Raw genomic sequence first — 25778 nt, forward strand, 5'->3', positions numbered from 1 at the left:
AAGTATTAGGCAAAGGAAGATGTCAAGGTGGAAACAGGAAATTCACTAGTACCTCCCCTTAGAGGTATCAGTCAGATTAGCCAAGCTGACTTTAAAAGACAAGTCTGAGAGTGACATCTACCCTGCAGCCATAGACCTTGGCTGCAGTGTCAATCTTGCTTCCCTTTTAGGGGAAAGGAATGAAAGCCTTATCCACAGAAGCAGAACAGACTGAGGCAGGACAAGTGTCTTCTTTGTAGTGGCCTTCAGACCATTACCTAGATAAGATTAACAGATATGTGGTGAGAAAAAGCAGGATAGGCAGTTAAGTTATGCTAGTGCACATAGTTTTAAAGGATCAGATGAAGTTACTAAGCTATTGGCCATGTGGCCGCTACAAGCCTAGCCAAGAATTTAGCCCATGTTCCAACAAGCTAGCACCCTATGCCACTGTCAAGCAGGGACACAGGTGAAATCACAGGGTGTATTTATCTGTTCTCCATCCAGTTATTCAGGTTGCACTTAAAAAGGTTTAATGAGGTACGCTGCTTTATGTGGAGAGGAAGTTTATTCCACAAAAGGGTGAGTCTCTGGGACACAAATCTGTCCCACCAGCAAGTCCTATTGATGTCACAGACCAGGTCGAGGTCTTGCTTGTGGGGTACTCAAGTGGAGCTTGACTTGCAGATATGCAGCAGTCCCATCAGGGTGGGGTCTGATAGTGCTTTGTATGCCAGACAGAGGTCAGCTCTGAGGAGTCTGTAGGATGCTGAGTAGAGGGACAAGGCTTTTAGCCTATCTGTGTAAGGTAGATGTTTGAGGCCCTGGATTCTCCAGGTGAGGAACCTCTTTGGTCTCTCCAACTGCTTCATGTGCTTTGTGAGGTACATGCCGAAAAGGGCATTGTACTTAATAATGGGTCTTATAAGGGAAGAATACAGGGATGTTATAACCACCTTGTCCCTGGATGAGATACCCTTACTAATGAGGTGGGACATGTAGAAAGCTTTCTGTACAATGGAGGCAATATAGTGGTCAAAAGTCAGTTTGCTATCAACCTGGGTGCCCAAGTACCCCACGACTGATTGCGTGCTTAAGTGCCTTGTTATCAATGTGATAATTTGTGAGGATGTCATTCTCCCCAAAAGGGATGATGATGCATTTTTGGCATTCAGTTTGAGGCCATGTTTCTAGCAGCAGTAAGTTGTTTGGGTGAGACCCTCTTGGAGGATGTCCACATCACTAGGGGAATTGATGACAGCACCCAGCTTGCAGTCATCAGCAAACTTGGACAGCCATAGCCCACTAGATTTGGCCTGCACCTCTGAGAAGTATATCCCAAACAGCAGATGCCCCAAGACCGATCCCTGGGCACACCTCTTGTTACAGGTCTTACAGGTCTACTACTTGAGGTGGCTTCCCACATTTTGACTAGGTGGGTTCCATCAGTGAGTCAGTTTGCTAGCCATCTGGTAACATATGGATTGATGCCTAGTTGAGAGAATATCTATTATACCTGATTGGGGAATAGTATCGAAGTCTTTGGCCAGGTCAAGGTAGGTGGTATGCACCATCTTCCCCTCGCCTATGGGCTTGGTGACTGTCTCAAAGACGTTGATCATATTTAACAGGCATGACCATCCCTTGACAAAACCAAACTGTGTGGGATCAAGTGTCTGGAGGTTGCCAATGTTCTTGTTAATGAGGTCCATGATAATCTGCTCCATGGCCTTGCAGATCAGGGTCTATAATTTCCTGGATCGGTGGACGCTCCACCTTTGTGCAAAGGGATGACAGTAGCTGTCCTCCACTTATGGGTTCATAGGTAGGTACTAGGCTATTGGCCCTAGGGCCTATAAAAGCCTAGCCAAAAGGTACCCTGGCTTTCGCCACCCAAGAAAATTATTTTCCTGTACCACTGTTGAGCAGAGCCACAGAAGTGATCCCCGGGGTGAATTTCCTATCTCCCATCCAATCATCAAGATTTTTCTTGAAGAGTGCTAACGAGGAGCTTTGTTTGATATAGATAGGTAGTTTGTTCCAGAGTATGGGAAGTCTCTGGGACAGGAATCTATCCTTCCAGCATGTTCTGTTTATTGTGGTGACAAGGCTTAGGTCTCTAGAGTGTGTAGCTTGTAGGAATTGGGATTTCTTTAAGTGGAGCATGTCCAAAAGCTCTGGGTTTGACACAGCTTTGTGTGTTAAGCAGTGATTCCCTCTAAGCAGGCAATATGCGATGGAGTAAGGCTGCAGTTTTTTGAGATGGTCTGCGCAGGGCATCTGTTAGGCCAGTAATCCTCTTTGTGAGGTATTTCTGCGGCCTTTCCAGTTGTTGTAGATGTCTTGTGAGGTACATACCAAAAGGGGCGCTGTACTCTATAATGGGTCTAATGAGTGACGAGTAGAGGGGAACAATGACCTTTTTTTTCTGGATGAGAAACCTTTTGTGATAAGGTGTGCCACATAGAAGGATTTCCTGACTACTGTGGTGATGTGATTATCAAAGGAAAGAGACTACTGTCCACCTGTGTCCCAAGGTCTCTTATCACACTTTCTGTGCTAAGTAGACTACAGCCTATGTGGTAGTTCATGGGTACAGAGTTTTTACCAAAAGGGATGACAATGCACTTTTTTGACATTGAGCTTGAGGCCATGGCTTTGACACCAGGCATCTGTCTCAGCAAGGCCCTTTTGTAGGATGTCCACATCTTTTGGAGTTTTGATTATGGCTCCTAGTTTGTGGTCATCTGTGAACTTCATTAGCCAAAGACCTTCTGTGTTAGCCTGTACTTTAGAGAAGTAGATACCAAACAGGAGAGGACCCAGGACTGAACCCTGTGGTACTTCACTTGTCACTGGTTTGAAGCTGGATTTGGAGTCTGCTACTTTCACAGTGTGGGTTCTGTCAGTGAGCCAGTTGGCAACCCATCTTGTGACATAGGGATTTATACCTAGTTTAGTGAGTTTATCTATAATTCCAGAGTGGATGATGGTGTTGAAAGCCTTGGTGAGATCTAGATAGGCTGTGTGAACCACCTTACCCTCATCTACAGCTTTGGTGACTGCTTCAAAGATGTCTATCAGGTTTAGGATACATGATCTGCCTTTTACAAACCCGAACTGGGTGGGGTCTTGAGTTTGGAGATTACCAATGTCATTGTTTATAAGTTCCATGATGATATGTTCAATAGCCTTGCAGACCAGGCTCGTCAGGCTAATGGGGCAGTAGTTTCCGGGGTCTGTGGTGGCTCCCCCTTTGTGGAGTGGGATAACCATCGCTGTGCGACATTCAGTGGGCACATAGCCTGAGGTGAGGCTATGATTGAACATGGTACTTAGGTGGGGTGCCAGTTTGTTCTGTAGTTCATGTAGAACACAGCCTGGGATGTTATCAGGTCCCATGCATGCTGTGTTATTGGCTTTGGAGAGTATGTTTTTTACCCGTGCAGCCGTGATTACAGGAACTTTGCATTCTTCCGGTATAGAGATGGGCCCTTTAAGGGATGAGAGGGGAGTAAAGTTAGCACTGAACCTATCTGCCAGGATGTTGGCAATATCAGTTGGTTCTGTATATTTAGTTCCATTGTGCTGTAACTCAGAGCAGATCTGAGTGTTGCCATTGAGATTCTTGACATAGCTATAGAATGCTTTGTGGTTGTCTTTAGAGTCAGTGGCGATTTTGTTTTCGTAACTAGCTTTGGAGGATTTTATGAGGGATCTCAGCTTCTTACTGAGGCTGACCTGGGAGTTTCTCCAATCAAGGGATTTTACTCTTTTTTGCAACAGTTAATTTCTTCTGTTGTAGAGTTTGTTTATGGTAGGGGACCACCAGATTGGCTTCCTTTTTTTGGAGGATAGCATCTTGGTTCTGTTAGGGATTGCACGATCCATGCACTCGTGTAAGTGCTTATAAAGTGCATTTGTGCTGGATTCAGCAGTCATACCTCTATTTTCCATCAGCATGGGTGTTGTGAAGTTTGCCACTTCTGTCTTAAGAAGTGTGAAGTTGGCTTTGGAGAAATTTTTTACGGTGGTTTCCCTAATGGGGGGTGGGGTAGGGATGTGGATGTCTAGGGTGATTAGCTTGTGGTCGGATCTGACCAACGAGGAATTGACCTCTGGTGTGGAGCACCAGTTGCCCATGTTGGTAATAACCAGGTCTAGGATATTGCTGCCCCTGGTGGGGGTGTGAATAAGTTGATCCAAGACATTGGAATTTATGAATTCCAGAAAGCATTGAGCACAAGAGTTGGTACACGAGTAGTTTTCCCAGTTAATGGTGGGGTAGTTGAAATCACCCATTATTAGGGTGTTAGGTTGTACCCTAATATTTTCCAGTGTATCAAGAAATGGGGAGTGGGAATCCTGGAGCATGGTGGGGTATCTGTAGCAAGCTACAATTTGGATTGCGGTCTTACCCAGAGTTAGTTGCACTTGGATAATCTCGGATGCATTATGCTGAGCAACTAGCCTGGAGGTGTGGCTAGCCTTAATGAATATGGACATGTCTCTGCCTTTAGTGTTTCGGTCCAGGTTAGGTGGCCAAAAGGTGTGGTATGAATTATAGCCTGGTAATGCAGGTGTACTCTCTGGAGCCTTGAACCAGGTCTCTGTCACTGCACAGATGTCGATGTTCTCCATTTTAAGGAGTGCCTCGAGTGAGTGCATTTTGAGGTTTAGACTTCTAGCATTGATTTGGCTGGGATGAAGCTGGTACTCAGGCTTTAGTTGAATAGGGTGCCTAATGGTGCTGTAAATTCCTGCCTGAGTTCATGTAGGATGCAGTCTGGGTTGTTATCGGGTCCCATGGAGGCTGTGTTTTTTGCCTTTGAGAGGGCAGTGATGACTTGTTCCCTAGAGATAAGGGGAGGGGGGCAGGTACTGGGGATGTCCTGTTTTACTGATGGGGGGGGTAGAGGAGTGAAGTTTTTACTGAACCTGTCTGCCAGCAGGTTGGCTATATCTACAGGGTTTGTGTATTTGGTGTCCTTGACCACCAGTTCTGAGTAGATCTAGGTACTTCCCTTGAGATTGAGGACATATGTGAAGAAAGCCGTATGACTGAATTTAGTAGATGTGGCCAGTTTGGACTTGAAGTTTGCTTTGGAGGATTTCACTAGTGCTCTTATTTGCTTGCTTAGGCTAATGAATTAATGAATCACTACTGACATGCACATTATTGTGTTAGCACATTTCCTAGAAAACTGGATTATATATACCAACCTGGTGTGGTTTTTGAACAGAGATTCTTTTGCTGACCTAAAGGAATGAGGAAGCTCCCCCATCCCCCAAACCAGGAGCCACAATTTACTAAACACCCCAGCGGTTTCTATAAAACACAATGAAAGAGCCAGTTTAAATATGTCAGTTTTAATCACTTACTTTTTGAGTATCTTGTTGAAATGCATTTACAGTGAAGCACTGCTCCTTCCACTTGAAGTTTAGCCATACTATCCACAAGCTTAACTTAAAGGCTTACTCTGCCCTTGCCAAACGTGAAGCAGTTTGTCAGCCATTTTGTATTCCTGAAGACTTCAGAGACTGATAAATGTTAACTTCCTCCGAGTCTCATTTGCAGATTAGTTCCTCTGGTACAAGTAACTTGAAATTTAAGCAACACATTGGTTGAATAAGGTCCACAGGCTTACATTTGTAGAAAGTATTGTTACAGTACTGCATCAGCATTACATTTGAAAATTTAGCATATAAAAACATTCCTGGATAAACTTATCAAAGGAATAATGCTGGTACAATTCAACAAATCACAACTTTACACCACATGGAACAAGGGTTGTTGCCCCCCACCCCAACCCAGAATGTACTAGAACTAATGATTTACCATTTGATCTTCTGCATTTGATAATTTCTCTGAAAATATAGTAATTCAACTGAGCTCAAAATGCCACAAAATCCTCAATCCCAATTCTGTCCTCAAACAGACTTTAAACACACCCCTACTCAATGTTTATTTGCTTAAAGAGACTTTTCCAGTGGTATTGAAAACAAGTTACCAATTCATAACCCCCTTTTAACCCTTATAAGCTCTTGGAAAGCAACCAAGGTAGAAACAAAGCATTGAAATGATTTCTGGACAAGCCATGGCCCACTGACACACACAGCTAGACAGGACAAGTTAAGTATCCCCTCATAATGCCTATGAGACCAGCAAAAAATTGGAGCACTTCAGGTTACTCACTGCTTTACTTAACAGTCAATTCACCACCAACTCCTCATATGAGATGTAGGTATTACAGTAGAAAGGATAGGCTATTGACTGCAGTGATATGTATAATGGGTATACATGAGTAAAATGAAAACAAAAGCACCATTAAAAAGGTAAAAGGTTTAAAACCCACACCTCTTATCAAAGGGTGTTAAACACAAAGCTGTGATGACATAGTATTTGTATACACAGAAATAGCTCCTGTACTAGTGCCTATATTTCAAGACTACTAGTGTAAAGATTAACAGACTCCAGGAAGAGTATGCCATACCCCCCTGCTTTTGCATAAGGGGAGAGGGAAAATAATGTGCCAAAGGAAAATATTAAATACCCACCTAGCACAGGGTGCCAAACAATTGGTGCAACCCCCCCCCCCAACATTCCACAGGGGTCACTTTCATTCAGCTGCAGTGTCCTTGCAGGAGAATAGCATCAATAAAACTTACCACCCTCCTTAAGGGGAGAGCCAAAGAAGGGGTGATGCAGCAATCATTTGTGCCCAGACTAAGAAAAAAGAACTAATAAAAAAGGCCAAGACAATGCAGTTGGGGAAGATTACTATTGTCTATCATTTTGTTGGGTAAAATAATTTTATAGAACAATTGTGGTACAATGCTCAGGCACATCTATACACACAAGAAATCATTTCTAGTCTTTACTTCCAGTTACTTAGTCTGCTCATCTCACAATGACTACATAAAAATGAAACTTAAGTTGCAAAATTACCAATACAACAGATGCAGTTGCTTTTCATACCACCACACTTAATTTTTGGAAACCCTGAGCTACAACTAGAGTGTTTGTAGTAATGACATGGTTGTCATTAGCACATCCTTAGGCCTAGGCCTTTCAGGAAGCCAAATGCATGTTTACACAAGGAAAAAACAAACAGTTCAGAATTAAACAACGTGTTCAACTGAAGCCTCTTTCAGAAGTCATCTCAATAGCAATACTAAACGATAAGGACAGTGAAATAAAATAAAAGAGATTAGTGAAACAAAACACAAAGGAAAGGAAAGTGGCAAAAGAACTGAAACACCACCCCTACCTGTAGTGACCTCATACATGCATAAGTCTTTCTTCGCTCAAAGCTCTGAAAATAATTAAAACAATAAATACATTTTAAACCCTTACACTAGTAAAACATCACATAAGTTACTTAACTGTCCACAAACAGAAAAAAATAATAAAATAAAACATACGCTATTTAACTAGCCATAACAAGACAGAAAATCCCAAAATACCCACCACTACTTACATCTTTAGCAGATGGTCCTTAATATAACAAATTCCTGCAGGCTTCCCAGCCAATATGCATCCTGCTACATTAATCAGGTAAGGAACAGCCTTAATTACTGTCAGGTGTCTTCCCCAAGTCTCCAGGTGACAAAGAAGCAATATTACACAATGACTGGCCAGTAATAGTCAAAAAGGAGTACGCTGATTGGTTAGCCCAACCAGCGTGCCTGTTGTAAATCTGAGAATATACCAATGGAAAAAGGTCCGGTCACCTAGACTTTTTTTCATTAGGATATCCCATAAAATCTTTACTTTTCTTGCTTTTTTTAAATAAATTTACAAAACCAAAGACAACAAACAAAAGAGGGAGATGGCACAGACAAAAATAAGAGGATAATCAGGTACGTTCTGCAAAACTAAAGAAAGGTACCCGATTATCCTTTTATTTTCTCTGTTCCATCTCTCCCAAACATTAAAAGTCTTCCAATTTCTTTTTTCTTAATAAATAAATAAAAAAAGCAAGGGAGATATTACTTTCCCCATTGCTTCCTTTACATGGCACTGATGTACTGCATAAGTGTGGGAGCGCAAGTCCCATATGCATGTGCAGTACATCAGGAAAGCCCTAGGATACCGAAGAAAACGCGGAAGGGCACCACAGAGGCATCATACAAAGACATTATTTAAGAACAGTAAGTATTTTTTTTCTTAAATAATGTCATTGTATAATAGCACTAACCAAATCTGTGGTATGGTGTATTGAAAACGTACCCACGATTGGCTTTAATCACTCGGTCTTCGCCCTCGTGATTAACCACACCAACAGTGGGTAAATCTTCAATATACCACACCAACGTTGTCAGTTATTGCTATAATGACACGTTGCACTGTAGTATGTTTTAGTTAAAATATGGCTAGCTTTTTAATAACCATTACTATTTCACCAAAGGCATCAGTGCAGGCTGCAGATTAAACATCAAAGTAGTAAATATATAATGAGCTTTGAAACAATACAGTCCTGTGATTAGCTCATACCTTCACAGAACATGAAAAAGAACTATTCAAAGGGGTTTGGGGGCTAGGGGGAGCTAAGCTACAGTTGCAAACTTATGTCTAGATACATATTCTGAACTGTGAGATCTTTGAGAACATCTATTTGAAAATGTTTTAATCATATTTAGGGCCGCTGATTTCTTTCACCCACACAGTTTCTCAACTTACAACCCCAGACCCAATGCTTCACCTTTCCCTACCAGAGTCTCCCTACTCACCTCCTTAGCCTAGATTCCAGCTTAAGCTGCCCTTTCCCACCCAGATTCTCCCTACTCACCTCCCAGCCTAGTGACTGCTCAATCCCTCCCCATAAATTTGTACAAAGGTAACAACGTAGACAAAAATACAATAGTTAAGCACTAAACCCAAAAGCATACATCTCTTTTATTGCATTACCTACAATTCTCACTGACTGGTTTACCTCAACAACTCCTGCTACTACAGGACAGTGCTACCCTGCTCCATTTGCTGCACTCACTCCACTCCCCATACCCTACCCCTATTCCCACCCACCCTCTGTATTTATTTAATTTATTTATTATTTACATTTGTTTACCGGGAAATTCTGACTGGATGCAGGTCCTTTTTCAGCAGATGCCTGGTGAGCAAAGCTCCACATCATGTACATGATAGAGATACAAAGTTGAAGTAATAGTAATCATTACAGGTTGTTGGCTTTAATACAATAACAAGATATTGATTATCAACAGTATATACAGAAAATGTTGCAAGTTAAGATAGTTTCTTGTCATTTATAATATTAGTAACAAAGTTGTCAGACAAGATATTAAAGTATGCAAAGACAACTAGCTATTTCTGACTGTGGTTAGTAGTGGTGGTAGTATAGTTGGGTTAAGTGTGTAGGTGGGGGGTTAAGAGTGGGAGTGTTAGTCTGGATTAGAACAAGGACAAAGCCAGTGCAAATTTAAGTGGAATCTGAGTGCAGCCTTGAAAAGGCTGCTGGAAGGTAGAGTAGTTATAGAGGGTGAAAGATTGTTCCAAAGTTTAGATATGGTACATGAAACTATGGCTTCTCCTGCTGAGTTTTTGGGTTTCATAACAGTGAGTTGATTTTTGTTGCTTGATCTTAGGGGCCTAGTGGGGTGATAGGGTTGGAGAAGGGTTTGAAGGTTTGTTAAGGGGTGGTTAATAAGTTTATGAGCGAGGGTGAGTTGATTAAAGTGAAGGAGTTGTGGGAGTTCTAGCCAGTTTAGTTCTTTAAGGGAGATACAATGATGGCTGCGGTAGGAGGTTCCAGTGGTAAATTTAGCACTTTTGTTGTAACAAGCATCTAGCTTGTGTAGGTCTGTCTGTCTAAGGTTGGTAAGTATCGGGGATGCATAGAGTAGGGTGGAGATTAGCTGGGAATTGGCTATGGAGATTCTAGCTGCCTTGGTTAGGAATTGGTGGCTTCGATATAATGCACCAAGTTTCTTGTGAACTTTTTTTATTGAGAGATATATGTGGGTGTCAAACCTAAGTTTGTTGTCTATTTCCACACCAAGTAATTTTGTGTGTTCTGATGGAGAGATGATGGTATTGTCTTTGGCAAGAATGTTGAAGTGGGGGGTGTTTTGGATGGCTTTGAAAGGTTGGAACAGGAGAAGTTTTGTCTTACTTGGGTTGAGTAGGAGCTGAGCATTGGATAGCCAGCTTTCTACAGAAGAAAATGATTCCTGTGTGATTTGTTGTAGTTCTGGTAGAGTGGGGGAAGAGCAGATGAGAGTAGAGTCATCTATGTACTGTATAAGAGCTGCTTGTGTGGTGGCAGTATGTAGGTTGTTAGTGAAAAGTGAGAATAGCAGAGGGCCAAGGATAGACCCTTGGGGAACTCAGAGTAACTGTGTGGTAAGGTGATGTGTTATCATCCCAGATTACTGATTGCTGGCATCCGTGTCGATAGCTGTGGAACCATTTGCAGGCTGGTTGTGAGGAGAGGTTGGTGAGAGTAGAGAGTAGTAGCTCATGAGATACCATGCCAAAGGCCTTTGAGAGATCTAGAAATATGGCAGGAGAGAAGATACTATTTTTTTTGTGATGAAGTATAGTGTTGGTGAAGGAGAACAGAACAGAGGTAGTGCTGTGATATGGCCTGAAACCATGTTGTGTTTTGGAGAGGAGATTATTAGCTAGAACATAGGTGGAGACCTGGGTGTTGATACATTTTTCAGGTATCTTGGAGAGAGGGGAGAGGATAGCAATGGGGTGGTAATTGGAGAGGTCAGTGGAGGGGGTGCCTTTGTGGAAGGGAATGATGTGGGATATTTTCCATATTGAGGGAACATAGCCGTCTGTTATGGAATGGTTGATTAGAATTAGAATTGGGTAGGCTAGTGTATCAGATGCAATTTTCAAGTATTCAGAGGGGTGGTTGTCAGCTGTGAGTTTGGTGGGTTTAAGTTTTGATAATAGTCTCTTTATGTTGGAGGTAGGTACTGAGATGAAGAAGAAGAGAGGAGTGGGGAGTTTAGGGTTAGGAGTTGGGGGGGCTGTTGTACGGAAGTGTTGTTTGTTTAGAGATGTTATAATTTCAGTGAAGTGTTTGTTGAAGGATTCAGCAATACTGCAGGAGGGGGGATGGCCGGCTGGGGGGTATCAAACTTCTCTGGCTGGAGGATATTGTTAATAGTGGACCAGAATTGCTTAGGGTTGTGGTTGATAGAGTTTAGGGTGGATTTATATTAGAGGGATTTGTCTACGTTTATATGATTTTTGGCTTTATTGCGCAATTCAAGGAATGATTGCCTGAGTTATGTTTTGTTAGTCGCCAGTGCTGCTAGGCCTTATCTCTGGATTTCATTAGAGTTCTGGTGGTCTTTTGTAACCATGTGGCACACCTGGATCTGACTTTGGCATTTTTTACTGGAGCATGGGTGTTTAGGATGGAGAGGAAGGTACTGTTGAAGAAGTGGACAGCCTCATCTAGGATGAGGTATTTTAGTGGTGACCAGTTAATTTTTTGCAGGGAGGAGATGAAGGAGTTGGGGTTGAAGTTGGACTTGTTCTGTATTTGCCTGTTGATAATGGGCTTCAGACTGTGTGGTGCCGAATTAGGAAAATGGGGGAGTGGTCACTAAGACTGTCAGGTAAGCAGCCTGCTAGGTAAGAGTGAGGGGCTTTGTTGACTAGGATCCAGTCAAGTAAGGTATGATTGTTAGGGTTTTTGTTGATCCGGGTAGGGGATTGAATGAGTTGAGTGAACCCATGGAGATTAAGGTGAATGGTTGGAAGACTGTTATTACAGGATAGCCAGTTGATGTTAAAGTCACTGAGAATGATGGTTTCCTGTGGTCGAGATAGAGTAGCTCAGCTCAAGAGATTTTCTAGGGGTGTGATATTTTGCCCTGGTGGGAAATAGCATCCTATGATATTGATTGTTTTGTTTGGGTTTAGTTTGAGATTGGCATAAAGGATTTCTTCATTGTTGTGGTGAGGTGCAGATGAGTTTAGGAGTTGAATATTGAGGTGGTGTTTAAATATCAATGCTACATCACCTCCTTTTTTGGACAATCTGTCTATGCGAAGGATGCTGTATTCAGGTGGAAGTATTTCCTCACTTTTGATGTGAGGTTTGAGCCAGGTTTCAGTTAGAAAGAGCATATCTGGGGAATATATGCTTATGCTGGTGTGTAGTTCTTGGATTTTATTGCATATACTTCTGATGTTTAGGGACATTATAAGTAGGCCTGTTGTTTTCTTATTGGCTAGGAGTTGAGTTGTGGGGGGGGGGGGGGGTTGCTTGGACTAGGGTTTGTGGCTGGGTTGGATTTGGGCGGACCAGGGTTTGGATGGATGTCTCCAGCAAGAGCTCGTTTATAGAGGGTGTTTAGGATATGTTTTATATACATAGTAAATTGCTTATGGCATCTTAGGGATATTTTATTTTTGAGTGTGTTAGGTGTTTGGTAATGGAGTGTGTGTATTGGGAGGATGGTTTTGGTGGCAGGGGTTGTGTAGTTATAATATAAATGCTTGAGGGAAGGTGATGAGAGAGTACAGTGGAAGTTGTTGGGGCATGTGACTGTGGAGCCTTGGTAGGATGTAATGTGAGCTAGAACTACGCAGGTTAGGATTGTTATTATATTAGGTAGTAGCATGATTGTGTTGAATGGAGGGGGTGAGTAGTGGTGTAGCCTAATTGCTGGCAATTAAGGGTGGGGTAAAGGATAAGAATAAATGTAGAGGTACCGGGAGGTGGGTGGGAAAAGGGGGCATGGAGGGGAGGGAAACGGGGGCGGGGAGGGAGTGCAAAGTGAGTGCAGCGAATGGAGGGGGCTAGAACCCTCCCAGGCTAAAGATTGCAGGATAAATGTCTAAATAGCCAAATTGTTAGGAGGTATTGGAATATAGTAGGGAAAAACAAACACGCTACAGACCTGATTTCAGTTGTGTCCTTTCTGGGTAGGTACCTAGTTTGAAGCATACAAAAAGTGGTAGTTTAAGTAGCTTTTTGCCTCTATTTTACAAGTGGGCAATTCCAGTGTATCTACTGGGTTACCTTTTTTGCCTAGAGCTTTATCTTGGTTTACTGATAACTAAAAACTAAAAGTTAACTGGTGAATGTATTTACAGCAGGTGGGGGTGCAGCTGCCGTCCCTAGCCATGTGGGTAGAGCCAGTTATTTCTGCTTTAGACCAGGTACTTTCTACAGTAGCAGGCTAAGAGGGAAACATAGCTAGACACCTACAGTAACCTATCTTCTTTCCAAAGCCCTTGAGTCCTTGTGGCTGGTTTCTCCACAGCAGATGCAGCCAATGGCCAAGGATTCAGCAAGTGGGGGACTGAGAGAGAACCTGTTCGCAGGGACAGTGGTCACTAAATGAAAAGATGGAGACAAAAACAATTATTATGTTAAGGTCTCTGAAAGGGGAATGAGAGAGAAGTGCTGTAAAAAGTAACTATAATGATAAATTATCACCCAGGCAGGAAGGGTATTGGGTTTAAGAGTAGCAGCACATTATACTATTTACACAGGTACAAAGTGTTTAGTAAAAAAGGCTCAGGCAACTGTTATGCATTCGCATATGAAGCCCTTGACATAAAAAAACACCTTACTTAGTGATATATACGAGATAATTTAGGTAGCCCATGAATTTAAAGAGACAGTTCTATCACAGATGTAGCAGTAGTAAACAATTGTATACAACAGTACTTAAATATCGCAACACAGACATTTACATATCTACATTGCTATAATATTTTTCATGGTACAGCAGTTAAAACAACTAAGGATCGCTCTGACTTGGCAGCAAAACAGGACTTCAGCCATAATATGGTGTTTTGTATTTAACTTATTGCTTTCCTTCAAACTGAATCACAGTCACACTGCTTAGCATCTATTTTAACTAAAATGTATTTACTAAAAAAAAGTGATGAGGAATAGCAACCCAGTTTGATACCATAGCATCTGTTGGTGCTAGCAGCACTGTGCACACTAAGCACAAAGTCAGACTGGAAAATGATACATTGTAACACTTTGTCTACAACTTTTAAAAATAGGAAACCAGTTCTGCAACAGTAGCCATGATGAGAGCAACAAAGCAATAGAACAATTGAGTTTGTAGAGACCTTAGCTGCAATGTAAAAAATAAAGCTCAAACACTTACAATGAGATACACCACGAGCTGAAGGGAATTGGCAGCTGCTGAGAGTAAGCCAAGATGGCTCCAGGGCTTTAAAAAAACTTTGCTGAGACAATATTGGAGGAGGGGGGTGGGAGTGGTTACAGGTAATGTGAAGTAGTTAGTTCTTGTAGAAAATAACACTCAGGAGAAATTGAGTAGCAAATGCTGCAAACAACAATCTATAAACCTGAGTTCATAGAACCCCCCAGGCTAAAGACTGCAGGATAAGTGTCTAAACAGCCAAAATTGTTAGGAGTTATTAGACTCTAGTAGGGAAAAACAATCTATAGACCTGATTTCAGCTGTGTCCTTTCTGGGTAGGTACCTAGTTTGAAGCAGACAAAAAGTGGCAGTTTAAGTAACTTTTTGCCTCTAGTTTACAAGTGGGCAATTCCAGTGTATTTACTGGGTTACCTTTGTTCACCTAAAACTTTATCTTGGTTTACTGATAACTAAAAAAAAAAAGTTAACTGGGGAATGTGTTTACGGCAGGTGGGGGTGCACTGCCGTCCCTAGCCATGTGAGTAGAGCCAGTTATTTCTGCTTTAGACCAGGTACTTTCTACAGTAGCAGGCTAAGAGGGAAACATAGTTAGACACCTACAGTAACCTATCTTCTTTCCAAAGTCCTTGTGGCTGGTTTCTCCACAGCAGATGCAGCCAATGGCCAAGGATTCAGCAAGTGGGGGACTGAGAGAGAACCTGTTCGCAGGGACAGTGGTCACTAAATGAAAAGATGGAGACAAAAACAATTATTACGTTAAGGTCTCTGAAAGGGGAATGAGAGAGAAGTGCTGTAAAAAGTAACTGTAATGATAAATTATCACCCAGGCAGGAAGGGTATTGGGTTTAAGAGTAGCAGCACGTTACACTATTTACACAGGTACAAAGTGTTTAGTAAAAAAAAAGACTCAGGCAACTGTTCTGCATTCGCATTTGAAGCCCTTGACATAAAAAAGACACCTTACTTAGTGATATACATGAGATAATTTAGGTAGCCCATGAATTTAAAGAGACAGTTCTATCACAGATATAGCAGTAGTAAACTAACAATTGTGTACAACAGTACTTAAATATTGCAACACAGACATTTACATATCTACATTGCTAAAATATTTCTCATGGTACAGCAGTTAAAACAACTAAGGATCGCTCTGAGCAGCAAAACATGACTTTAGCTGTAATATGGTGTTTTGTATTTAACTTATTGCTTTCCTTCAAACTGAATCACAGAACACGCAGTCACACTGCTTAGCATCTATTTTAACTAAAACGTATTTACTAAACAAAAGTGATGATGAATAGTAACCTAGTTTGATACTATAGCATCTGCAAGTGCTTGCAGCACTAAGCACCAAGTTAGACTGGAAAAATGATACATTGTAACACTTTGTCTACAACTTTTATAAATAGAAAACCAGTTCTGCAACAGTAGTCATGCTGAGAGCAACAAAGCAATAGAACAATTGAGTTTGTAGAGACCTTAGCTGCAATGTAAAAAATAAAGCTCAAACACTTACAATGAGATACACCACGAGCCGAAGGGAATTGGCAGTTGCTGTGAGTAAGCCAAGATGGCTCCAGGGGTTTAAAAAAACTTTGCTGAGACACTATTGGATGAGGGAGGTGGGCGTGGTTACATGTAATGTGAAGTAGTTAGTTCTTGTAGAAAATCACACTCAGGAGAAATTGAGTAGCAAATGCTGCAAACAAAAATCTATATACCTGAGTTCATAGAACCCCCAAGGCTAAAGACTGCAGGATACGTGTCTAAATAGCCAAATTGTTAGGAGTTATTAGAATCTAGTAGGGAAAAGCAAACTATAGACCTAATTTCAGCTGTGTCCTTTCTGGGTAGGTACTTAATTTGAAGCTGAGAAAAAAGTGGCAGTTTAAGTAGCTTTATGCCTCTATTTTACAAGTGGGCAGTTCCAGTGTATCTACTGGGTTACCTTTTTTTTGCCTAGAGGTTTATATTGGTTTACTGATAACTAAAAAGAAAAGGTTAACTGGGGAATGTATTTACAGCAGATGGGGATTGTGGTGCAGCTGCCATCCCTAGCCGTGTGGGTAGAGCCAGTTATTTCTGCTTTAGACCAGGTACTTTCTACAGAAGCAGGCTAAGAGGGAAATGTAGCTGGACACCTACAGTAACCTATCTTCTTTCCAAAGCCCTTGAGTCCTTGGGACAGGTAGTTGGGCTTACTACCCTCTACCTGGTTATGTGATTTTCAATTTTGTATTCAATTTTTGATTTCCACCTTCTCTGCTGGCTATATTCTTGTTTTGATAGTGGTCAAGTAACCTATCTTCTTTCCCAAGCCCTTGAGTCCTTGTGGCTGGTTTCTCCACAGCAGATGCGGCCAATGGCCAAGGATTCAGCAAGTGGGGGACTGAGAGAGAACCCGTTTGCAGGGACAATGGTCAAGTAACCTGGCTTCATTTCAAAGCCCTTGAGCCCTTGTGGCTGGTTTCTCCACAGCAGATGTGGCCAATGGCCAAGGATTCAGCAAGTGGGGGACTGAGAGAGAACCCGTTCGCAGGGACAGTGGTCAAATGAGATACACCATGAGCTGAAGGGATTTGGCAGCTACAGATCACTTAAAACGTATATGTACAAACCACACCCTCCATCAATTACCACTCCCAACCACCCAATCACTTTAAACCTACCATCCGCCATAGCAACACACTTCACCACACCCTTATTCAAATCCAAACCTCTACAGCAATAGATACTACTCCTCTACAGCTATAATTACTACTCCCATGCATACCCCATGCCATATAAAAATATAAAATTTACTACCCACAGCATACCCAACTACTAAAACCAGCATTATACACATTAACTATCTTCTCTCTAATCCTGCTCTCCATCTTCTCCTCCTACCACAGACAAATTTATATCAGCACCGCAACACAATGGCAAACAGAATTCATAGCCAATTTCATAAAACTAAGTAATTTCCCTATATCACCATCTGACCTCACCTCCTCCCAACCTCTTTCCCACTTATATAATAAACCAATGAATAAAACTAACCCTCACTCTTCCCAAAAACAAACTAAACTACACAAACTTAATAAACTCTACCTACACCTACTCCAAAAACTCACTTGCTGTGGAGACATACACCCTAATCCAGGTCCCAACTCATCAGTCAAAACAATCTTAAATAAGACAAATCCTGTATACCTTAGACCTACCTGTTCTCTCCTCCTCTTAAACATTAATGTTAAAAGTATTCTTAACAAAATGCAGGACCTTCATGCCCTGTTTGTCTTATACACACCAGATATAGCTGTGCTAACTGAAACTTGGCTTAAACCAGAACATCACAATAATGAGATTACTCCCCCTGGATACAATATTATATGTAATGACAGGACAAGAAAAATAGGAGGAGGCGTAGCCATAGTTTTTCAAAATCATCTCACTATGGAACAATTTGAGAGCAATTCCCAAAAAGTCAAAGATATAGAACTAATATTTGCTAAACTAAAACTAAACTCCAGAAAACATATAATTATTTCAGGTGGCTATATCCCACCAGGCAATAACATTACTATAATGGAAAGCCTGCTATACTGGATGTCTGCCTCCCTTTCACAAGAAACCATACTATTAGGAGACTTTAATATTGACTGGTCTGACTGTTCCAGTTACAGTCCCTCTACTCATATTAACCTACATGGGTTTACTCAAATTATATCTACCCCTACTAGAATTGACAAGACATCCAAATGACAGTCCATCTTAGACTGGATATTGCTATCTGACCCCACTCTCGCACAACAATCAGGCTGTCTCCCTGACAGTCTGAGTGACCATCAAGCAACCTTCCTTATTATGAACAGATCCCAACACATCACCCAACCCACCCTCAGGGTAGTACGGAACAAATAGAAATTCAAAGCTAATGACCTAATCAATGCTCTAAAATGCAGTAACCAGACTACCCTAACTCAACTACCTCTAGATGACGCTGTGCAATACTTTAACTCAACTTTCCTTAAAATCCTAAATGAGCATGCACCCTCCTGAACCATTAGAGTCAAAATTAACTACACCCCTTGGCTAACAAAAGATACTAAAACTGTAATGAAAGATAGGGACAAAGCCTGGTTAAAACTTCATAAACACAAAACCACTACCTTGAAACAAAGCTATTTAGAATTCCACAACAAAGCCAAAAAAAAAAAAACAAATTAAACAAGACAAAACTAATTACTATAGAACCATGCAAGAAAAACATGCTCATAACCCTCAAAAATTCTGGGCCACAATAAATAGTTTACTGCACCCTGGAAAATCTACCACTTCTACCCCGGTATTACCAAATAACCATGATAACACCCCCACACAATTTTACAAATTCTTTACCAAAATAGTCAAAGCCCTAGCCAGCACCCAAAATTGTACTACCAACCCAATACCAACAGCCACCCCTACCCACTTCAATAGAAAAAACAATTCCACTAGCTTTTCCCTGCACCCAGTGCCTACTAAACCTATTACTAAACTCCTGAAAAAACGTAAAGCAACCACATTGGCAGCTGACAAACTTCCATCCGACTTACTTCAGATATCAGCTGAGGCCATAGCCTATCCAGTATCCATTCTCATAAACAAGTCAATATCAGAATGTGAAGTACCCACCTTGTGGAAAATATCACATATTATTCCACTCCACAAAGGAGGTAAATCCCTAGAGCTCACCAACTACTACCCAATAGCAATTCTATCACCTTTATCAAAAATATTACAGATTAGTTCACTCTCAACTAATGCAGTACCTCCTGAAAAATAACCTACTATCCACTTCTCAGCATGGCTTTAGTCCTTCCCAAAGCACCACCACAGCACTACTCTCATTTACCAACATAGTCAATCACCATAGAAACAAGGGCTATTCATATCCTCCATATTCTTAGACTTATCTAAAGCCTTTGACATGATAAACCATAGCATACTTCTCGAAACTCTAGCTACCCTTAACATAAACCCCTCCACTACATCATGGTTTAATAGCTACTTATCAGACCGTCAGCAAGCAGTGCTTTGGCATGAACAGTTGTCCTCCCTACTACCAGTATCCATAGGTGTCTCTCAAGGATCCATCCTTGGTCCTTTGCTATTCCTATTTACAAACCAGATAGTTACATCCTCAGTTTCTGCTACAGTAGTGCAATATGCAGATGACACCACCATTATATGTGCTGCCCTCACCTTAAATGAACTACAAACCATAACTCAAAATAACTTTGCATTAGCTGAAGCATGGTTCACTAACATCAAACTTATTCTTAACCCCCAAAAAAGCCAACCTAATTCTCTTTGGCTCTGGTGGACCTCCTCCTCTAAGCAATGATTTCACCATAAACTCCAAAGATAACATCAAAATCACTCCAACAACACACACAAAACTGCTAGGTGTAGTAATCGATACTAACCTCACATTTGACATACACATAGCCCAAACAATCAAAAAAGTAAACAACAAGCTTGGTCTCTTTTACAGGAACAAACAGTTCATGACCAAGAATACCAAATCCACAATTGCAAGAACTCATCTCTTATCCATCCTCCTTTATGCCTCCCCTATATTGACAAATCTTCACCATACCGAACTTAACAAAATGGAATCTTGCTACAACAAGATTATCAAGTTTGCTACTGATGCCTCTCATAGATCCCATCACTGTATTACCCTCAAGCAGCTCAATTGGCTTGAGCTGCCCCAACTACTGCTACTTAATCAACTCTCAACAGCACACAAACTTTACTACTTGCCTGACAAAGCCCCAGCACTACAGTATCTAATTCAGCCCTACACAACCACCAGAACCTTAATATCTAGTAACCAAAACCTTATAAACGTCATCAAACAGAAAAATGATGCCGGTAAATCTCTCTTTGCCTGCACTATAGGTAGAATCTGGAACTCACTCTCAAACCACATAACTTCTACAACCTCTGCTTTCCTATTTAAATACTCCTCAAAACCCACTATTCAAACAACTGACTTTGCTCTTGCAACTCCCCAGGTTAATCCATACCTCTCCACTGTTCCAAGAATTCTGCTAAGGTTCACCTGTTTGTTCCACTTTTTCCCCGGGTATACCTGTTCTACCCCAATCATAAGGACTTTTCAGAATGCACTCCTATCTTAGTACACTGAAAGAAGGAGAAAAAAAAAAAAGGGGAATATTTTGTATAATGTACTGTATATATTCCTTACAACAAGAAATTATTAATATCTGCTTATTGCATGCTGAAATGTAGACTTATATGTATGCTCGAATCCTCACTTATGTACTGTACTGTTATTTGGAGCTTTTCTCCCCGAGCCTCTGCTGAAAATGAATCTGTGTCCAGTCAGACTTTCCTGGTTATCAAATGTAAAATAAATAAAAAAAATCATGTGGAAAGGCGCTACCACCAGAGTTGTTGACTGTAGAAAAATCTTGATTTTTGAGACACCATGAAAACATGCAGGTGCATAAACGAATATGTATATTCAAGGGGGCTGTTGTAATTTTTTGGTAATCACAGAGGTATGAAAAATTACCATCAATGACACCTAGTCCTCCATCCACACATAACGTACCATACTATACCCTTCATGACACAAAACTAGTGGACTACTACTGTGTGGATAGAGGCACCATGCAGGAGTTGGTTGAAATGTGTCACCCTCATATGCAAATGCAAGGGATGCATAGAGTATTTATCCCTGTAGACTCAGGACAGGGCACAGTTGTCTTCATATGTGTAGTTTTGAAAATATTAGCTACAGGCATCTTTCAGCATCCAATAGGTGACACGCTGAGTATATACCGGGCAACTGTCTCAAGGATATTGTACCAGTTTCTAGATGTCAGACTACAGCATATGGGGAGTATCTGTGGTTTCCATGTACCATAGAGGAGACAGGCAACACCAGGTAGGCATTTTAATGACATAGCCCTTTCCCTGATGTAGTGGGGGCCATTTACCTCACCTACATTGCAAAAATGTTCCATCCTGTGGATCAGGGATAATGGTATATCAATAATGAGGGGTTCCAGTCCATCAACTTCCAGGTGGTCTGCAATGTACAGGGTATAACAGATTGTCAGCAGGCCATCCAGGCTGTGCCCATATTTCCCATATCTGGCACACATGCAACTTTTACCAGTGGTTTGTGTGGATGATTTTCTCCAAGGCCATCTTATTGGCAATGCTAGATATGTCCTGTAGCTATGGCTAATAACACAGATAAGAAACCTGATCATGGCAGAGAATGCATACGAAAATGCTCTGTCACAGACCACAGTCATTGTTAAGTGTGTTTTTGGCCTGCTAAAGGCTTGCTTTCACTGTCTTGAAGTTTATCATAGTACACTATAGTATGACCCCATGATATGCAGTACAATATTTGCAGTGTGTTCAATGTTACACAGCATTTTGATAAACAAACAATTACAGTAGAGTACAGAAATTCAGAAGTCCTAAAGTCAACAGTAGAGGAAGTGCCTGATAAGGAGCCAGTGGAGAAGCCATCAGCAGAGAATTTCTATGCCAGATGGAGGTGAGTATGCTTTGTTCCTGGCTAAGAGGCAGCAGCTGGTTCATCAATGTGGCTGAAAATAAATAACACATATAACAGGGAAAATGAATCATATAAATGTATATCTTATGCAAAGGTTGGCCACAGTGTGCATCAGATACAGCCACCCTGGTAACAGAATACTTGGGGCAAGACACAGTTGTCATCATTTGCACAGACGGGGATGAGTAACAGAAAATGTTGGGTGGAGGAGGGAAGGATGAGGTTTATGGTGTGTGTGTGTGTGTGTGTGTGTGTGTGTGTGTGTGTGTGTGTGTGTGTGTGTGTGTGTGTGTGTGTGTGTGTGTGTGTGAGTGTGTGTGTGTGTGTGTGTTTGTGTGAAGCATGGGCAAATGATTGTAAGGAGCTGGAGAAACTGGCCAGGGAGGCAAGGTAGTGTTTCCACTGTTTTCTGACTGGGTGGTGGTGGGTTGTGCTGATGTATGTGTGTATGTGCAGGGATGCAGCTCCAGCAGATAATGCAGCACTGAGCCAGGGTCTAGGGGACAGGTCCAGGGCACCTGCAGGTGATGTATGCACTAAGTATGCATATCACCACCATTAGGGCACTCCAGCCTGGGAAGATCATAGGCATGATCCCCAGCATGCTTAAAGGGTGGAGTGCTCCATGAGTGTGAATGGCAGAGTGCATCACCAATAGACTTTGCATAAACACCACATCTGCATGTACATCCACGTTAGCCCTCAATGCCCTCAACACTGGATGGAGGTGTTGAGGTGAGGATGAGACAGCTTCTAGACCAGCCTTCCCACCAGAAGCAGAGGAGGACTGGCTAAGTTATGTATAGTGGCCATTACAGGCAGCTACACAGGGGTACCTGTTTTGTACAAGCTCTCTACACCATATGTACTCAGTATTACACATGTGGCCCAAACACTAACAGAGGTTTTCATGCAGACCATGTACTACTTACACCAGGACATCTATAGCTATATTGGTGTCTGCCTGTTTCTTTTACAGCTCTATTAAAATGCTGATTAGCAGCCATAGAGTTACTCAGCTCAGGAGAATGACAGTATCTATGGTCTATTTGGCCGCCAGCACACTGGCCCCTGTGGTCATTAGCATGTTCAGTGGAGATGGTGGCAATTGATGGGGGCTGTGCTGCTGGAGATGGGGACACTCCCTGGGTGACTGTGTCAGCATCTTCTTGTTCTTAGGTTAATCTTGGGTTTGAGGTATGCCTGCACAAGCACAGAAGTTGTATTTGTGGAAGGGGATGAGGATATGGACAGTGATGCCTAATTATTAGTGTTGTTATTAACATTACTGGAGCCAGACTGTTCCCTGACATTAGACAGGCCTATATCCATTTTGGAGGATCCCAATATAAGAACACCTGTGAGAATACCAAAGATTCACACAATCTAAGGGTGAGCCATTCACCAACATCAACAGAACAGGGAAAATTACACCTATATAACAGAGCATTTCATAAAACTAATGTTTAGCATACCTTGGGGAGATAGTCTTTGGACCTGTAATCCAAATGTTCCTGTAAAACAAAGAAGACATGGTTGTAAGTTCTATGCCCCTGATTTGGACAAGTATTGTAAATAGTTCATCATATTCAGACAAACTCTTCCCCTGGGGCACATCAAATGGATAGTTGTGGTGCCATGTGCAACTCACCACTGATATCTATCATTCTAATGTGGATTCCAGAAGTCTCCACACCCCCAAACAGAAATACCATGAATGCTTCCATGTCAGCCATATTTGATATTGTTGATGGAGTCCCTCTTGTGCCACTCTGCTCCTGTGCCAGATGAGCTACCTTACTGTGTGCTGAGGCATCCAAGTTGATTACCATTCTTTGGACCTGCTTATTGTTCTGATTTTTAGCCAATGATGGCATTGATGTCTGCTGCAACATCCCATCAGACCAGAGCCAGATCATGGTCACATGCGGCCCAAAGCAAGGTAATGGATCTAGCCCCCTCACATCAGAAACCCAACCACCCCTGGCAGCACCTCCCCTGGCCACTCCAGTGTCCCATTACTTGGCTATTTCTCCCCTTTCTCCCCAGTTACCATAAACACTGTTCAAACCTGTCAGTGTGCATGCTACTTTCTTCTTTACTTCTACAATGATTAGTGATATTTAAAAGTTTTATTTCATTTTTATAGCACACACACTTGTAGCCATTTGCTAAACAAAACAATGCAGTCTCACAATGAAAACAGACTTAGCCCGAACAGTAAGCTTCTCTGCCCTTGAAACTCACATTCATTGAAACGGCATTGAAACTCACATTCAAAATAAATGCATCTGGATAATGACAGATTGTTTACCTTTGGTTTGTTTTCAAACTACAGACCCCTTGCACACATTTTTTGGACCATGCATATGTGCATGTGTTCTATGATGCACTACCCTGATTGTATTAAATTTATATTCCTTGTATAATATAGCACCACATTAGAGTGTGTTTTAAATTTGTAGGTTTGAACATTTTTTTCCAGTAAACAATGAAACAAAGCATATAAACCAATAATGACAAAATTACCAATTGCAGAACATTACAAACACAAAAGGCCACTCAGACTTTTGTCATTACAATCCACCAATGTCAGTCAACATACTCAATGTCTACAGAAGTAAAAGTCAGCCAAATAATTACACATTAAATAAATCTATAACTAATGAGGAGGTTGCTGCTGGCAAACAACTTTACATATTAGTGTTTAATGTACAAATTCAGTGCCTGCTGCCCTTGAAGAATAAACTGCCCATGTTACATTTAAAAAATGTTAAGCTGGTAATATTACAGTAGGGAATAGCTGTCAAACCATCAGCAGGTTCATAGTTACTAGGCATCTCATCCAAAGGAAGACACACTCAATGGTGCAGCACCCCCATCCCCACTTAATGGGGTGCTGCAGTATCAGCACTTTATCTTCATGGTGCGAGAGTAGAACCCACAGCATTTTGCACAAAAGGCAAGCATGTTACCTGTTCTGCTATTAACACTGCTTTTAAAATTTATAGCACAGACACTGATGATAGCCATTTGCTAAATAAAACAGTTATACATTGAAAACAGACTTACCATGAGCAACAGTAAACGTCTCTTCCCTTGAAACTCAACATTCCTTGAAAATGCACATAAACTCAATAGTTCTTGAAATGCAATTGCTGGTGACAGTTTGGCAGTTGGTGGAGAGGATTCAGGCACTTTGTTCCTGTATTTGAGGTATAGGGTTTGAGCCTGAATGCGTTAATCAATTTGCTATCCCTAACTGGGGCATTACAAACACATGCCCCTCTACCTCTGTATTGCATGAATGACCTGGATGCTTCCTCTTAAAAATCACATGCTCCATTCCAATGTTTAAATGTGCATGCATCGTACTAAAGAAACATGTACAGATGCTACTAAGGACACACTCTGCCCTGATCCATTACCCTGCCTAGGGAACCAGAGTGTGTTCTCAAAGAAGAAATGTAAGTTTTGTAACAGCTGTCTAAGCCAGTGGGCCCTAAGCGATTGCCATTCACCTAGTTGCTGGATCCAGCTCTGCACCTTACATGTTACAGAAGCCTTGTTCAGTTCTTTCATAATGGAGTTAGCTGATGTGCATAGAAACATAGGGTCTGCAGCAGGATGTCATTCTCTGCTTGGGAGAATTTTTGGTGCTTCTCACCTCCAGGTATGACAACCTGTACTAGCAAAGAAATGTAAGTGTGAGCTTTTGGAAGGTCACACATGATATAACCTCACACAGCTATACCTGCAACTGGCCAGTGTTCAGAATACCTTTGTTCCATTGCAACATTGATAGTGTACTACCCACATGTAGTGGCATCCATGTGGATGTATTATGTGTGGTGTTTAACCAGGTGTTATAGTGGCCCAGGAGAGGTGAGTCATAGTACTCCGAGCAGGAAATTTAGAGTACACCTGGCTATATATGAGACTGATCTGGTCATCTGTATGAGCACAGGCACACCAAACATGCTGCCACTGTGTATAACTGTTGTGACCTGCAGCATGTTACTCACCAAGTGCAGACATGGCACACATTCAGCATGGGATGTGA

General features: G+C 41.6%; 1 long non-coding RNA gene across 1 annotated transcript in view; it reads right to left on the reverse strand.

Moving 5' to 3' along the window:
• The window catches only part of LOC122788819, a 77818-nt gene extending 62140 nt beyond the window's left edge, over positions 1-15678 (reverse strand). The window contains exons 1-2 of the long non-coding RNA XR_006362743.1: positions 15638-15678; positions 7251-7295 (exon numbers count right to left, since the gene is read on the reverse strand). This is a non-coding gene — a long non-coding RNA (uncharacterized LOC122788819). The remainder of the gene's footprint in view (positions 1-7250; positions 7296-15637) is intronic.
• Positions 15679-25778: the final 10100 nt, after the last annotated feature.

Source organism: Protopterus annectens, chromosome 14.part0, assembly GCF_019279795.1.
Source record: "Protopterus annectens isolate FY-2018-M chromosome 14.part0, PAN1.0, whole genome shotgun sequence".
In the NCBI taxonomy this organism is placed as follows: Eukaryota; Metazoa; Chordata; order Ceratodontiformes; family Protopteridae; genus Protopterus; species Protopterus annectens.